The following is a 17,972-nucleotide window of genomic DNA, read 5'->3' as shown; positions in this document are numbered from 1 at the left end:
CGCTCGCTTCCTTCCCTCTCTCTTTCTCAAATACAACATGCATGCATACAGTCTTTAAAAATCTTCTTTCTTAAATATTGACATTACTAAGTCCAGCATGGTATGCAATAATGTCTTTGAAAGGACCAGTGAATCCAAAGTTCACAAATTAAATTACCAAGGATCAAGTTTCAGCTAGGAATCCACCGCTCCTTTACATAAACAACTTCAGCTCAAAGTCACTCAGTGATGACTTCCCAGCTTTCCATTGATATTACTATTTTATGATGATAAAGGCCAAGAATGGCATAAGTCTTGTATCAATATCATTTTAAAAACAAGCTTTCAAAATTATTTATGAGGGATGCCTGGGTGGCTCAGTCGGTTAAGCACCTGCCTTTGGCTCAAGTCATGATCCCAGGAGTCCCCCATGAGGCTCCCTGCTCACCGGGGAGCCTGCTACTCCCTCTGCTTGTGTGCTCTCTCTCTGACAAATAAATAAAATCATATATACATATATAAAAAATTAATGAAATGGGGAGATATTAATAACTAAAGAAACTTTGTAAAACATTCAAACTTTCCCAAATACAGAAGCAGGTATGTTTTTAATTCAGCATGCAACATTAAACATAATTAACAGAAAATTTCAGTGCCTGGAAATCCATCTTTGGAAAAGAACCCTTATACATAAAACAACACATTCTATATTAAAAATAAACTGTGCAGTATCTAATGACATGATACTAGTCCTCTGAACCCCATGCAGTCACCTCTCAAGGCTTTCCATTCCATCCATAGGCTCTTTCTACTTGGAAACTTAAGTCCTCTAATTGTAGACAGTTTGGTGAATCATTCTCTATTCTTTATTTCTCCTATTTCCCTCTTTTCTCCCTTTCTGGAATTCCTGTTATTTCAATACTGGAGATTCTGATGGTTCCTCCAATTTTCTTATTTTTTTCTTTCCCATTTAATTTTGCTTTACTCTCAAAATCTCAGTTTTACTTTTCCACTCTTCCACTGAGTTTTTCATTTCTAATTTAACTGTTTTTCTTTCATGCTTCATGGATTTAGCATCTCCTCTTACCTCTCTGAAACTATTAAACAATAGTTTTGTGTTTCAATTTTTACCTGCCTGCCTGGTCTCCATTTCCCCTAACTTGGTATTTTCTTTTGGCATGGTTATTTGGCTCTCACATTAAGAGGTTTTCCTAAAATGTTTAGTCATCTCTGGCCACCAGCTCATTTAAGGGTGAGGTCTAAAACGATCACTGAAGCTGTATATGATAGGGCTTGCCGACTATGAACTTTATTGCAGGGATATCAGGTTGGAATATTTCTTTAGGGAAATTCTTTAAGTCTGTTATCTTCAGCTCTTTTCTCTTAGGCTAGTTACAATTTCCAGAAAAGAATCTTCTAAACTACTAACTGAAAATTATAAATCTGGTAGACTGGGTCCTTAATCCCCCTATTTTCAATATGATACTCCCATTCTCAACCATGTTTGGTGCATATCTATTTTATCCTTGCTAGAAAATAAATCTTTAGCCTTCTGCTAAGATAGGGAAGGGGTAGTCGCCTGGAATTCCAAGGTCAAGAAAAGGATCTATGAAGTATAATGATCTCTTAGACTGGCAACAAATCAGCCTGTGTTTAATCCCACTCTTACTCCTTTGCAGAAGTAAAGCGTGCTCTCAATTCCTGACATTTTAGAGGTTCTATAAAGTGCCATAAAGTTCGTTTCTCATCATTCTCACAGCTGGCTCAGGATTCTAAGATCCATAAGATATCACACTTCTTTTTGCTTTTCAGCTCCCCAAATTTTGTTGTAATTATTTCTTCTCCCCTTCTCTTTGTTCTTGTGAAGTTATGTCTTTTGTTTAAAAAAAAAAAAACAACAAAACCTTCTACTTTAGCTTTAGTGGAGTTTCAAGAAGAAATAGAACTTAATTGCATTTTTTGCCATCTTTAACTGGAAATTCCCCATTCTCTCTTTGTCAATTTTAATCAGGCTTTCACCCTCACACACTCGCACTGAGATTGTTCACTCTTATTAGAGTTATAAAAGACATTCATGTTGCCAAATCTAATGGCTGCTTTACTCTCTATTTTACCTCTTAGTAGCATATGATGTAAATGATCACTTCTGCATTTACTACTTTTCTTTTTTTCCTTCTATGACAGAACACTTTCCTGATTTTTCACCCATTTCATTGGCTATTCCTTTTTTTTTTTTTAAGATTTTATTTATTTATTTGACAGAGATAGAGACAGCCAGTGAGAGAGGGAACACAAGCAGAGGGAGTGGGAGAGGAAGAAGCAGGCTCCCAGCAGAGGAGCCTGATGTGGGGCTCGATCCCAGGACCCTGGGATCACGCCCTGAGCCGAAGGCAGATGCTTAATGACTTAGCCACCCAGGCACCCCTCATTGGCTATTCCTTCTCCTCTGATTAATACTGGCATGTCCTAAGGCAAAATCCTTCTCAATCTATGTACACTTCCTAGATAATTTCATCCACACATACTCCTGTAAGTATCTCTCTATGCCAATAAATCACAAATCCACACTCCTGGACCAGATTCTCAACTTCAGAGTCTTATATCCAACTACCTTTGATATTTCTACAGATCTTACAGGTAGCTAAAATATTATACAGCAAAAGAGAACACTTGACTTTCTTAGAGAGAAAGCACTTCTTACAGAGCACTTTCTTACAGAGCACTCTTTATTTCTGCAAATTTACAGAATTTGGTCCTCTCCCAGTTTTCTTCTCCAACCTAAATTCCATATACTCTTCCCCTCATTTATTCTTGCCATTCAGATCTTAACTCAAATATTCCTCTTCAAAGAGGGCTTTCAAATATTTCGTTATTTCTTTCAATAATGAAAGCAGTCACCAGTCTCTATTACATTACCAATTTTAATTCTATGCATTGAACAACAAATGTTTCATTGGTTTATTTATTATTCGTCCTCCCTCCCTTTAGAATGTAATCCTAATGAGAGCAGGGACAATTTCTGTCTTGTTCATCACTGTATTTTCAGTATCTAAATTAATATCTGAATATAGCTGATACAATAAGCATTTGGAATAAATTAAAACAACAGGAAAAATTTTTAAATAAAACATTCCTCAAATTAGCATGTCAAAATAAGTTTATGGATTCATTTATATATTTTGCTGGAAATACACTCTAAGATACAATCTTTTCATTACCTTTTGTATTTTTTGGATCTTTTGAACTGGTTCTTCAGAAAACTATAGGTTCAATGTATTCTTCTATATGGCTGACCATCACTCTCAGAATTCTGTTTAAACAACAAAAAAATTTATTAGATTTACCAACTTACATAGAAATTTATCATGAAAAAGTTTTAAAGTAATTTTTTAAATATAAAATTTAGAATTTAGTCACAAAAGTGTACATAACAAATGTTGAACTTGACAAATTATTTCTGAGACAATAGCTTACAGAATAAATGAAAACAATAATTTAATTCTAGTATAGAAGTTAAAACACAAGGTATAAATAAAACTACAAAAATACATTAATAAGATACACAATAAAAAGATGGAATTTGTGATGTCAATACCAATGTGCAGAAGGGAGAGACACGTAAAAGAGTTCTGAAGCGCCATCAGTTTAATACAGATTGTCAAAACCGTAAGACGTTTTATATAAGACCTATGGTTAAGCACTAAGAAAACACCTATAGAGAATACACAAAAGGAAATGAGAAAGGAATCAAAGCATGTCACTAAAAAAAAACAAAAACAAAACAAAAAAACCCAACAACAAAAACAAGAAAAACAAAGACAACAGGAGGAACCAAGTGACAAAAAACTACAAGACAGTCAAAAACAAATAACAAAATGGACACAGTAAGTCTTCCCTATCAGTAATTACTTTAAATGTAAATGGACTGAAGTCAGCAATCAAAAGACAGAGTAGCTAAATGGATCAGAAAAAGTAAGATCCAACCATTTGCTGTCTACAACAGATTCACTCTAGATTTAAAGCCATACAGAGGATGAAAGTGAAAAGATAATCTATGCAAACGTAATCAAAAGACAGCAGGAGTGGCCAGACTTATATCCAACAAAATAAACTTTAAGTCAAAAACTGACAAGAGGCACACACACACACACACACAAAAAGACATTATATAATGATAAAAGGGTCAGTTCATCAGGAAGATGTATATACACCCAACATCAGAACACCTGGGGTTTGAAACGAATACTGATGGAACTGAAGAGTGAAACAGATAGCAATACAATAATGGAGATTTCACTACCCCAGTATCAAAAAGGATAAAATATCTAGACAGAATACCAAAAGGGAAACAAGCAACTTGAATAACATTACAGACCAAATCAACTTGACAGACATATACAGAACATTCTACCCAACAGCAGCAGAATACACATTCTTCTTAACTGCACATGGAACATTCTCCAGGACATATCACATATTAGGTCACAAAATAAGTCTTAACAAATTTAAGAAGATTGAAATCATGCCAACTATCTTTTCTGCCAACAATGGAATGAAACTAGCAATCGATAACACAAGGGGAACTGGAAAATTCACAAATATATGAAAATTAACACACACACACACACACACACAAGCAGTGGATCAAAGAAGAAATCAAAAGAGAAATTAGAAAATACTTGGGAGACAAACAAAAACATAACACATCAAAACTTAGGAGATGCAGCAAAAGCAGTACTAACAGGGAAGTTTATAGTGGTAAATACTACATTAAAAAAGAAAAAAAAATCTTGGGGACACTTGGGTGGCACAGTGAAGCGGCTGACTCTTGGTTTTGGCTCAGGTCATGATCTCAGGGTCACAAAATCAAGCCCAGCGTCAGGATCCATGCTCAGCACGGAGTCTGCTTGAGATTCTCTCTAACCCCTCTGACCCTTCCCCCAGCCCTGCTCTCTCTCAAAAATAAATAAATCAATCTCATAAATAAAATAGAATCCAGTTTAAAAAAAAAAAAACAGAAAGAACCAAATCTCATAATTGAACCCTAACTTTACACCTCAAGGAAGCAGAAAAAGAACAAACAAGCCCAAAGTTAGCAGAAGGAAGGGAAAATAAAGACTAAAGCAGATGTAAACAAAACAGAGGATAAACAATAGGAAAAAAACGAAAAGGAGTTTTTAGAAAAGATCAACAAAATTGAGAAACCTTTAACTAGCCTAAGAAAAATAGGAGAGAAAACTCAAATCAGAAGTGAAAGATGCAGTACTACAACTGACACCAGAGAAATACAAAGAATCGTAAGAGACTACTTACTATGAACAATTAGACACCAACAAATTAGATAACCTAGAAGAAATAGATAAATTCTTAGAAATACACAACCTACCAAGACTGAATCATGAAGAAGTAGAAAAATCTGAACATACATATATAACTAGTAAGGATACTGAATCAGTAATCAAAAACCTCTCAACAAAGAAAAGCCCAGAACCAGATTCAATGGAGAATTCTACCAAAAATGTAAGGAAGAATTAATTAACATCAATCTTTCCCAAACGCTTCCAAAAAAATTGAAGAGGGAACACATCCAAACTCATTTTATGAACCTAACATCGCCTTGATGCCAAAGCCAGACAGGCACTACAAGTAAAGAAAACCACAGGTCAATATCCCTAATGAATATAGATGAAAAAATCCTCAAAATACTAACAAGCCAAATCCAAGAGAAAAGGGTAACACGCCGCGACCAAGTGGGATTTATCCCCAGGGTGCATGTTTCAACATACAATAATCAATCGACATGACACAGCAATTCAACAAAACAAAGCATAAAAATCACATGAATATGTCAATGCAGAACAAGCATTTGACAAAGTTCAATACCCTTTCATGATAAAAACACACAATAAACTAGGAACAAATAAAAATTTTCTCAAGATAACAAAGGCAATATAGGAGAAGCCCACAGCTAACACCATGAACAACAGTGAAAAATCAAAAGCTTTCCCTCTAAGATGAGAAACAAGGCAAGGATGTCCACTCTTACCACTTGTATTCAACACTGTACTGGAAATTCTAGCTAGAGTAATTATGTAAGGGAAAACAAGGCATACACAAATCAGAAAGAAGTAAAAAAGTAAGATGACATGATCTTATATGTAGAAAACCCTAAAGATTCCACGAAAAAGCCATTAGAACTAACAAATGTCAAAGTTGCAGGACACAAAATCAACACACAAAAATCAGTTGCACTTCTATATACACTAACAACAAACAATCTGAAAAGGAAATTAAAAAAACAGTGTCATTTACAATAGCATAAAAAATAATAAAATAATTAGTAACAAACCTACAAACCTACAAAACACTGCTGAAAGAAGTAAGATACAAATACACGGAGGGAAGTTTACAGTGGACATACAGAGGATGTTTATAGAAGCTTTAGTATCATTAAAACATCCATACTACCCAATGTCATCTACGGTTTCAAAATCTCTTATCAAAATCCCAATGGCTGAAAAAAAAATCCTAAAATTCGTATGGAACAACAAAGGATCTCAAGTAATAAAAAAAATCTTGACAAAAAAGCTGAAGGCCTCACACTTCCTAACCTGTAAACGTATTACAAAGCTACAGTAATCAAATGGTATGGAAGTGTCATAAAGATGAACACACAGACCAATGGTAAAGAACAGAGAGCCCAGAAATAAACCTAGGCATATATGGTCAAATCATCTTCAACAAGTGTGCCAAAACTAAATAATCAAAAAGCATACTGTCTTTAACAAATGGTGCTGGGAAAACAGTATATCCACACGCAAAAGACTGAAACTGGAGGGACTCTACCTTACACCATACACAAAAAACAAACTGATATGGATTAAAGACTTAAATGTAAGACCTGAAACTGTAAAACTCCTAGAGGAAAAGAAAGGGGAAGGCTCCAGGACACTAGATTTGGAAAATATCTTGGATATGACACCAAAAGCAAAGGAAGCAAAAACTGACAAGTGGAACTCCTTCAAGTAAATAACTTCTGTGCAGCAAAAGAAACAAGAGTGAAAATGAAACCTACAGAATGGGAGAAAATATCTGATAACCACATATATGATAAGGGATTAATATCCAAAATACATAAGGAACTCCTACAACTCAGCAAAACAACAACAAAACCCACAAATAACGCAATTTTAAAAATATGCAAATGACTTAAATATTTCTAAGACACACAAATGGCCAACAGATATATGAAAAGATGCTCAAAATCCTTAATCATAAATGCAAATCAAAACCACAATGAGATATCACATCCCTGTTAAAATGGCCGTTATAAGACAACAACAACAAAAACAGAAAACAGAAAAATAAGTTTGGCAAGGATGTGGAAAAATTGGTACTTTATTCACAGTGGGTGGGAATATAAAATGGTGCCGCTGCTATGGAAAACAGCACAGAAATTTCTCAAAAAACTAAAAATACAGTTATCATACGATCCAGCAATTCCACTTCTGGGTATTTATGCAAAAGGAATGAGAACAGGATCTCAAAGAGATCACTGTACTCCTTCCTGTATGTTGACTGCAGCATACGCACAATAGCCAAGAGGCGGAAACAACCTAAACGGTCCATGGACAAACGAATGGATAAAGGAAATGTGGTATACTTACAATGGATTATTTAGCTCTCAAAAATAAAGAAATCCTTTCATACTTAACAACATGGATGAATCTTGAGCGAATTATGCTAAGTGAAATAAGCCAGTCACAGAAGAACAAATAATGCATGATTCCACTTACATAAGGTTGTCTAAAGTAGTCAAACCAATAGAAGTAGAACGGTGGTTGTCAGGGGCTTGGGGGAGGTGGGAATCAAGAAAGCTCTTCAGTGGATATAGAGCTTCATAGTCACACAAGATGAAAAAGTTTCAGAGATATGCTATACAACAATGTACACAGAGTTAACAGTACTGTACATGCTTAAAATTTTAAGAGAGCAGATTTCATATTATATGGTCTTTTCTCTCCATCCATTTAATCTATATATGTCTTTATATTAACAGTGGGTTTCTTGTAGACAACATATAGTTGGATCTTGTGTTTTAATCCACTCTGACAATCTCTGTCATTTAATTGGTACGTTAGGCTGATATTCAAAGCAATTATTGATTTGGTTGGACTAACATCTCCATATTGATTATTGTTTCTATTTGTTGCCCTTGTTCTTTGTTCCCATTTTTGTCTTCCACTCTCTGTCTTTTGCCATTTTCAGCATCTTAAATGATTTTCTGAGCAGTTTACAGGATTCCTATTCTCTCCTTTTCTTAAGCATATTGGTTATGTTTCTTTTCTTTACATTTTTTTTAGTGGTTTAGTGGTTTTTACTTTTTTAGGTGGTTACCCTGGAGTTTACAATATACTATTTAAGTTTTTTTCTTTTATATAGAAATATATTTTTTAAGTAACTTCTACCCCCAACATGGGGCTCAAACTCAGGACCAGGTGCCCCTACAATATACATTCACAACTAATCCAAGTTCACTTTTAGATAAACTCTATACCACCTGACAAGTAGTATACCTTATAATAACCAAATAATACTAATTTCTCTCTCCTATCCCTTGTATTATTGTCATTCATTTCACTTATATATAAGCACTTATATATAAGCACTTATATATATATATATATACACATATATATATATATATACACACACACACACACACACACACACAAGTATACATGCTCAAATTCATTATTGCTATTATTTTGAACAAACTGTTATGTGAGGTCAATTAAGAATAAAAAGAGTAAAAATAAAAGGTTTTTTGTTTTTTTTTTACCTTTACTTACTCCCTCTTCAATGTTCTTTCTTACTTTACAAACTCCCAAGTTTCCGACCTGTCCCATTCTCCTTCTCTCCAAAGAACTTTTTACATTTTCTGCAAGGCAGGTCTACTACCAACAAACTCCCTCAATTTGTTTGAGAAAGTCTTTATTTCTTCATTTTTGAAGAATAATTTCACTAGGTTGGTGAGTTTTTTTCTCAATACCTTATATATTTCGCTCTACTTTCTTCTTACTTGCATGGTTTCTGAAAGAAGTCAAATGTAAGTCTTTGTTCTTCTACATGTAAGGTGTTTTTTTCCTCTGGCTTCTTTCAGGATTTTTTTCTTCATATCTGATTTTCTGTAGTTTGAAAACGATACACCTAGGTGTTGTTTTGGGGGACACTTTAAGTAAGTATTTAAGGATCAACAGAAGTTCAAGCTCTATATGAGATTATAGGTACTTAATAAATTGAAGTAACTCGTTAACAACAAGGAATTTCTTAGGACTTTTCCTGTAATAGATGGTGGCACAGACTGATGACAGGATCTAAAGCATTAGAACACCAACTGGACAGAGGCTGCCAAAGTATTTAATAGTTTTCCTGTGAATTAGTTCTCAATAGTTCAAATACTTGCTTTAAGAATGCCAACGAACATATATGAATTATATATAATTTACTTTTACTGAAGTCTCTGCATCAGCTAATACAAAAAAGGTCATGACCCAATAGTGACTAATAATCATTTTTACACAATATTTATTAGAAAGTCAACTATTCACATTCACATATGACTGGTTCATATTTCATTTTTCCCGCTGTCTCCCTACTTCGTGTGTGTGTGTGTGTGTGTGTGTGTGTGTGAGTGCACATGTGCACACTTTAGTTTTCATTTTCACCTTCAAAAAGGAAAATCAGGGTGAATTTTACTCTAATTTTTTGGTGTTGAAAACTTCAGGAACCTGTCAATTTCAGTTATTAATATTCTTTCACGGACAAGGAAAATTAGAAATTATTGTGTTCTTACTATTTTTCATTGTAGAAGTGGAATATATCACTATAACATTCTCATTGACAATATTCTTCTAAATCATGAGTTTCTTCAAAACAGGAGTAATAATTTACTTATTCATCTATTAGTAGGACCTGTCAGAGTATTTGGCAAATACTAAACACTCAACTGGCACTGGTGAATAACTGAATTAACTGAGACCAATTCAAAGTTACCACAAATTCGTGTAAAACTTTACACTCGAGTTTGCTTCTGACCCACCCAATGTCCACTCTAAATTTTTTATTTTTACTTTAAGATTTTATTTATTTGAGAGAGAAAGAATGAGAGAGAGAGAGACCATGAGAGGGGGGAGGGTCAGAGGGAGAAGCGGACTCCCCGCTGAGCAGAGAGCCGCAGACAGGGCTCGATCTGGGGACTCCAAGATGATGACCGAGCTGAAGGCAGTCGCCCAACCAACTGGGCCACCCAGGTGCCCCATTCTCAATTTTTTTCAATAAAGAATATAACTATATATGCAATATAACAGTAACAAAAAAGGATATTTTTTATAGCAAAAGATATATTTTTGAGAAAAGGGGATTTCTGATAAAACAATACTCTGGGAAATTGAAGGAATCAAAAATAAATGGTCTGAGCCAAAAGCATCAGAGCAACAGGACTGAGTTCCTAAAATGTGCATGAAGCAAAATTCAGAAGCCAGATCCCTGTGTCCTAGTTGGTTTTAAGTGCTTTGGGATAGCGTTCCCCAGTCAGAATTAAAGCAGCTAATAAACAGCATGCTGGAAGAGTCAGTACAAAACGCTTAAGACCTGTAAATTTAGAAAGGCATAGATGGAAATCTTTGGAAAATAACTTAACCACCCTAAGCTTCAGAATTCTTAGCTAAGAGGGTTCTTGTGAAGAATAAAAGATACAATGCATAGGGATACCTACTTTTATTAACAAAATAAACACCAATGGCAATGCCCCCTCGAAATAAACAAAAGGCTTAAACATTTGCAGTATGACAAGGGGTTAATATCTTTACTACATAAGGATATTTAGAAGTTACTCAGAAAAATGTTAAAATCCAACACCCCCCCACCCCCAGGCTTCCAATGGATTCACCAAAGCAGCTTTACCCAACGAGGGCCCCGGGATCATCTCAGATGCCCAGTGAAGAGAATTCCCAGGAAGGCTCAGCTGCCTCTCAAACTATCTCTGAAATATTAATAAAGAACCTTAGTAAATTGACTCTTGGCCCTAGTATCAAACTCCCTTCCCCTCTACCAGAATATCCACCCCAACAGCAGGACAGAGAGAAGAAACCACTGGGCTCGTTGACCACATCCTCAGCAGCAGGAGGGGTGGAGTAAGGACTTTGTTAACTGCTCAGAAAGAAAGGATGGAAAGGATGATGCAACTGATTGAATACCAGTGCTATCTCAACCAGTGGGCCATGCTTCAAAAAGAGCTACAGCAGAAGGAAACAGGCTGAATCAAGAGTGAAAAGATTTAGACGTAGTCATCATTATTGCCTGTATCATAAAGATCTTTCTGAGGATACCAGCATGGAGAATAACTGTAACACAGAGCCAATGTAAACATAAACTTAATTCTTGTACTGTTTCTTCTTGCTAGTAATTTCAGGAGCATTATGCAGCAGCTTGGGAAAGCTGCTCTATGTTAGGACAAACTGTGTAATATTTTTACAATCTATGATATAAGCTCTTTTTTTCTCTTTTCTACCTTGATACCAGTAATTGTGAGGAATCCTGTAGTTTGCATTTGAATGACTTCAATATACTTCCACTTTTTGATTTGACCTAAGGAAGCGGTAATAGGTTTTGAGTGTGGCCTGTGTGTTTGAGAAGCCTGAAGTCATTAAGATAAAACCTAACATCAAAAATTGGAAGCTAAGTAACTTGTGCAAAAGGAATACACGGAAAACTCTGGTTGGTTTGGTTAGAGCATAATTAGGGCAAGGTGCATAGCCCAGATTTTCTGGTTTTTCAAAAACTGAATTGTAATAAAAAATTTTTTGATGTGCTATTTCAATTTTCAGTAGCAAATGTGTATGTAGAGGCACTTACTAAAATTGAGACTTATTTGAAAAAAATAAAAAAATAAAATCCAAACCCCCAAAATGAGCAAAAAGTGAAATTAAATGAGGCACAAAGAAAACAAATGGCTAATAAATGTAAAATTACTCCTGGCTAGAAATCAAAGAAACTTAAACTAAAAACTTGTCATAAATATTCATGATTCCTTAAAAATTACACTTCATATATTTATCATTCAGCAAATATTTACTGAGCACCAGTACAAGAGTCCAACACTACGCTAATGGTAGTTTTACAATGGCAAAACAGACATAGCAACTGCATTTGAGGCACTTCCCAGAGGCATGCGCAAAATGCCCCGTGAATACATACGAGGGACACAGAGGTTCAGGAAGCCTCCTGGAAGAAGTAATCCCTAAGTTGAGATCTGAAGGATGAGTAAAATTCACCAGGCCAAGAGACAGAGAACTCTGATGCCAAAAGAACAATAAATGCAAAGGTCTGGAGACATAAACAAGAACTGTAGTTTTAGGGTACTAAAAGTAGTTCGCATGATTAGAGCAAAAACCTAGGGACAGGGTAGGGTAAAAACTGGGGTAAGAGATAAGAATGATGAGGTGTGTATATCATGAAAAGCCATGTGAAGTTTAAAAAAAAAAAAAATCACCTGCCCCTCAATGGCAACATGAAAACAGTGAAGTAGCTTTAAGCAGGGAAGTGACATTAATAGATTTGTTCTTTTGAAATATCATTCAAACTACAATATAGTGAAAGGAATGAAGAAGGCAAGACTAGAGTTAGGGAGACTAATAGAAGTAGGTTATTATAATAGTTCAGGCAAAATAACAGAGAGACAGAGGTCATATAAATGTAAGAATTTTAATAAATAGGGGCACCTGGATGGCTCAGTCAGTTAAATGTCTGACTTCAACTTAGGTCATGATCTCAGGGTCCTGGGATCGAGCCCCTCACTGGGCTCCTCACTCAGTGGGGAGTCTACTCTCTCTCCCTCTGCCCCAGCCCCCACTTGCACGCACTCACTTGCTCTCTCACTCAAATAAATAAATAAAATCTTAAAAAAAAAAGTTTTAATAGATACTAAGATGACTAGACAGAACTTGGTAATTAATAATCAGAAGTGCGGGTCAGGAAGCAGTTGAGACTATCACCCAAGTTTTGGCTTGGATGCTTCCGTGGGTTGGATAGGAAACATAGGAAGAATAAGCTGGAGGAAAACAAGAGCTAATGATGTTGAAAGCAGTGGCTACATTTAACGAATACTTACTATGTGCCCAGCATTCCTCAAAGTCTTCTCCCATTTAAGACTCTCAACAATCAAAGGAGGTAAGCTCTATTATTATCTCCATTTTACTGATGAGGAAACTGAAAAAGAGTATAGGTAAGCTGAGCAAGGTCAGCAATAAAGCTGAGATATGAACGCTGATAGTTTAGCTTGAGCTATGTTTTTTTTTTTTTTTTTTGGTTTAATTTATTTATTTGACAGAGAGAGAGAGACTGTCAATGAGAGAGGGAGCACAAGCAGGGGGAGTGGGAGAGGAAGAAGCAGGCTCCCAGCAGAGGAGTCCGATGCGGGGCTCGATCCCAGAACGCCAGGACCATGCCCTGAGCCAAAGGCAGATGCCCAACGATTGAGCCACCTAGGCGCCCCTTGAGCTATGCTCTTAATCACTGTGTTACAGATACCTCACATGTACTTTAGATGATGAATTCAGTTTTAGACACCTTGCATTTAAGATACCTAAGGGATTTGCAAGATGAAAAACATCCAGCAGATGGTTAGAAGTAAGCTTGGCATTTACATCTTGTAAATGCCAAGATGTAAATCGGGAGTCATCAACATAAATATATAAACTAAAGACAGTGATGGGATTTTCTAGGAAAAACATATAAGAAAAAGAAAGGCTAAGATTGAAACTGAATGAAAATTAGTATTTTAGAAACTAGAAGACGACTAATAAAATGGGAAGGAGGCAGAGCAAGGAATTTAAAGAAATGAGCTCTGCCTATACTCTGAAAACTATAAAACATTAATGAAAGAAACTGAAGATGACACAAACAAATGCAGTGATATTCCACGATCTCGGATTAGAAGAATTAATATTGGGGCGCCTGGGTGGCACAGTGGTTAAGCGTCTGCCTTCGGCTCAGGGCGTGATCCCAGCATTATGGGATCGAGCCCCGCAGCAGGCTCCTCCGCTATGAGCCTGCTTCTTCCTCTCCCACTCCCCCTGCTTGTGTTCCCTCTCTCGCTGGCTGTCTCTATCTGTGTTAAATAAATAAATAAAATCTTTATTAAAAAAAAAAGAATTAATATTGCTAAAATGCCCGTACTACCCATAGCAATCTACAGATTCAGTTTAATACCCATCAAAATGTCAGTGGTATTTTTCACAGAATTAGAACAAATAATGCTAACATTTGTATGGAACCACAAAAGATTGCAAATAGCCAGAGCAATCTTGAGAAAAGAACAAAGCTGAAGTTATCATAATCATAGATTTCAAGATATACTACAAAGCTATAGTTATCCAAACAATATGGTACTAGCACAAAGATACAGAGATCAATGAAACAGAATGGAGAACACAGAAATAAACCCATGGTCAATTAATCTACAACAAAGGAGGAGAGAATACAGACAGTGTCTTCAACAGATGGTGCTGGGATATGGAATATTACTCAGCCATAAGAAAGATGTTACTATTAGTGACAATATGGATAGACCAAGAGGGCATTAAATTAAGTGAAATAAGTCAGACAAATACCATATGATTTCACTTATATATGGAATCTTAAAAAACAAATAAAAATAACAGAAACAGACCCATAAATACAAAGAACAAACTGGTGGTTGCCAGAGGTGGAGGGAGGGGGGTCAAGGGATGGGCAAAACGGGGGAAGGGGAGAGATACAGGCTTCCAGTTATAGAATGAATATAAGTCATGAGAATAAAAGGCACAGCACAGAGAATATAGTTAATGGTACTGTAATAGTGTTGTATGGTGACAAATGGTAGTTACTCTTACGGTGAGCACATCATAATGTAGGATTATCCAATCACAATCTTGTATACCTGAAACTAATGTAACACTATGTGTCAACTATACTTCAATAAAACAAAAATTTTTAAGTAATTTAAACAAGAATCAAACAAAAAAAAAGAAATGGGCTCTGAAAACAGATTTTCTGGGTATGCACTATAGCTTAGTCCATTTATTAGCTGTGGGTCTCAGACTAGTCACTTCATCTCTATGCATCTTTTTTTTCATTTTTAAAATGGAGATAATAGTAGGTACATGCAGTTGTCCTTAGGATTAAATATGTTACATGTTTGGGACAGTATACAGAAAACAGCAAATGAATTTTAAATATGATTAGTGGTAACAGTATCACCTAGATGGCAAAGGATCAAAGAGACAGAAGAAAGCCAAGAAAGACTAGCTGTCACTAAAATTACAGAAAAGAGTATTTTAAGAAGTTGACAATGTTAATACTGCAGTGCAGACAAGATAATGACTCTAAAATGTCCACTGTATTTAATAACAAAGAATTTGATACCTCTGGTGAGGGAGATATGAAACAGACACTGACCACTGCTTTAAGAGAGTAAAGTGGAAATCCCTTTCTTAAAGTTTGGTGAGAAAAAGTTTAGTGAGATGTATCAACTGCTTGAAAATATTTATACCCTTTGACCCAGTAATTTTACTTTGAGAAAAAAGAGAACAATCAGAGGTGTATCCAAAGTTTTATATTCATTGCACTATTGTGCACAATCTAGTAAAGTTATAAAGAATTTAACCATCTAATAGCAGTAACAGTGGCATCAAGATATATCAAACATAAATTGAAATAAGCCAAAAGTAAAACTGTAGTTATTCCTAAGTAGCTTATGAATTTTTAAACTTTTTTCTTTAGTACGTTCTAAAATCTCTCCTATGAACATGCACTATTATTATAATCAGAAAAACTTAAAACTGCTGCCTTTTTGTTTTTCTTTTAAAAGTCCAACATTAGAGCCCTAGCTATACATAAGGAACATAAACTACATGTTTATCCATTCCAGAAAACAAAATATGAGTAACAAAATAACATGTTACTGTTACAAAATAAGAGTAACAGAGGCTATTTTTCTATGTACTGTTGACATAATTTAAAGGAAAAACTTAATTTCATCCAATTATCAATAATCTTTAAATTATTAATTTAAAATGATTAACACAGGAACCTGGGTTTAAAAAAATGTAAACTACAATAAATCTTTTTCTAACCTAATAACCTATTGACCCACTGACCTACTTTGGAATTTAGGTTAGTTAAATCTGATATCACAGATATTCCTGGCACTGATGGATCTATTAACATTAATTAAAAGTAGTGCTGAAATTTAATTGACTGGTATAATACAAAACCCAAGCATCAATCCTCAACTACGTTTATCATCATTTATAAAAAATTCTAACTTGCTTCTGCAGAGCACTCAATGTTTGTATTATAGCTAAAAAGATTATTCCTAAAAGAACAATTTTAACTTGTAAAAAAAGATTCAAATACTTTTTAAATTAATTGTTTAACGTATGAATAAGGATGAAATTAAATAGTTCTTAACTTACTCGATACTAAATGGGAATATTAGCCTACCCAGCCTACCCCTACAATGGATATAAAATATTAGCAAGATGAAAACATTCTTAACTCTATATAGCAGTTTCAGAGACTAAATGAGAACTGACAGTAAGAACAAGAAACATACCCCAAACCAAACTTTTATGAACCAGACGAAATTCTGGCTCAAGACAAACAACAAATGGCCAGAACTCTCTGGCCTTTCAAAGGTCTAAATGTGAAGTATTTTTGAAGCCCCATTAAATACACAAATACTAAAAAATCAGTACAACTTTCTTAGTAGGACACAAGACTATTCCAATGATTCAACTAACGTATTTCTTTAAATGCCTGAGGTCCCTATTCATGTAATGGACTGATCTGGTCCACAGAATATAGGAGCACCCTACTCCTTTTTCAGAGACTAGACTGAGGCCTGAGCCTGTCCCCAGCCTCCACTGAGTCCCAGAGAAGATCTGAAGGTGCAGAGCTGAAGCCTGAGTCACAGAGTGAACTATACACTGAACCAGGTACCATAACCCTGAAGCTACACTCCCCCTGCCCCAGGCCTCTTTACTAGGATCAGCAGGAAGAAAGAGGGGGCGCTGTGGTAGGCTAAGTAATGGCACCACTAAAAAGATCACGTCCTAATCCCTGGAGTCCATAAAATGTCACTTTACACGGCAAAAGGGACTTTGCAGATGTGATTAAGGTTAAAGATCTTGAGATGGGGAGATTATCCTGAATGTCTGTGGGTATAGTGCAATCATGTGAGTCTTTAAAAGCAGAGAACCTTTCAGATACATGCACCCTTATGTTTACAGCAGCATTATTTACAACAGTAGCCAAATTATGGAAGCAGCCCCAGTGTCCATCCATAGATGAATGGATAGAGAAAATGTAGTATATATATGTATGTATATGTATACACACACACTGGAATACTATTCAGCCACAAAAAATAATGAAATCTTGCCATTTACAACATGGATGGCACTACATACAGAGTATAATGCTAAGCGAAGTCAGTCAGTCAGAGAAAGACAAATACCATATGATTTCACTCATATGTGGAAACGAAACAAATGAGCAAACGAAAAAAGAGAGAGGGAGAGAGGGGGAGCGGGAGGGAGGGAAAGGAGAGAGAGAGAGAGAGAGACAAACAAGAAACAGACCCTTACCTCTAGAGAACAAGCAGATGGTTAGCAGAGGGGAGGTAGGGTGGGGGGTGAAACAGGCAGAGGGGATTAAGGAGTGCACTTGTGATGATGAGCACAGGGTGACGTATGGAAATCTTGAATCACTCTATTGTACACCTGAAACTAATATAACATTGTATGTTAACTAAACTGGAAATAAAATTGAAAAAAATTAAAAAACAACAAAAAAGAAACCAAAACCAGAGACTTTCCTGGCTCTGGTCAGAGAGATTATGAAACAGAAGAAGGGTCAGAAAGATACAATGTTGTTGGTTTTGAAGGTGG

At 35.6% G+C, this 17,972-nt stretch overlaps 1 protein-coding gene and 1 pseudogene across 11 annotated transcripts in view; one reads left to right on the top strand and one right to left on the bottom strand.

Moving 5' to 3' along the window:
• CLOCK (clock circadian regulator) overlaps positions 1-17,972 on the bottom strand; it is a 138,803-nt gene that overhangs the window by 81,523 nt on the left and 39,308 nt on the right. For 9 of the 11 annotated variants that reach the window (XM_087864129.1, XM_045815950.2, XM_045815955.2 and 6 more), the window contains one exon: positions 3,198-3,289. The gene's annotated coding sequence lies outside the window, so the exon portion shown is untranslated. Of the gene's footprint in view, positions 1-3,197; positions 3,290-9,031; positions 9,217-13,150; positions 13,249-17,972 lie in introns of those variants that run through there. The other 2 variants (XM_087864130.1, XM_045815956.2) reach the window with 2 other exon arrangements.
• LOC148109572 (uncharacterized) overlaps positions 10,906-17,972 on the top strand; it is a 45,430-nt pseudogene continuing 38,363 nt past the window's right edge.

This window comes from Ursus americanus, chromosome 8 (genome assembly GCF_024610735.1).
Source record: "Ursus americanus isolate L20-20 chromosome 8, mUrsAme1.1.p, whole genome shotgun sequence".
NCBI classification, from domain to species: Eukaryota; Metazoa; Chordata; class Mammalia; order Carnivora; family Ursidae; genus Ursus; species Ursus americanus.
The sequence above is the reverse complement of the archived record's forward strand: the minus strand, read 5'-3'. Positions and strand labels throughout refer to the sequence as shown.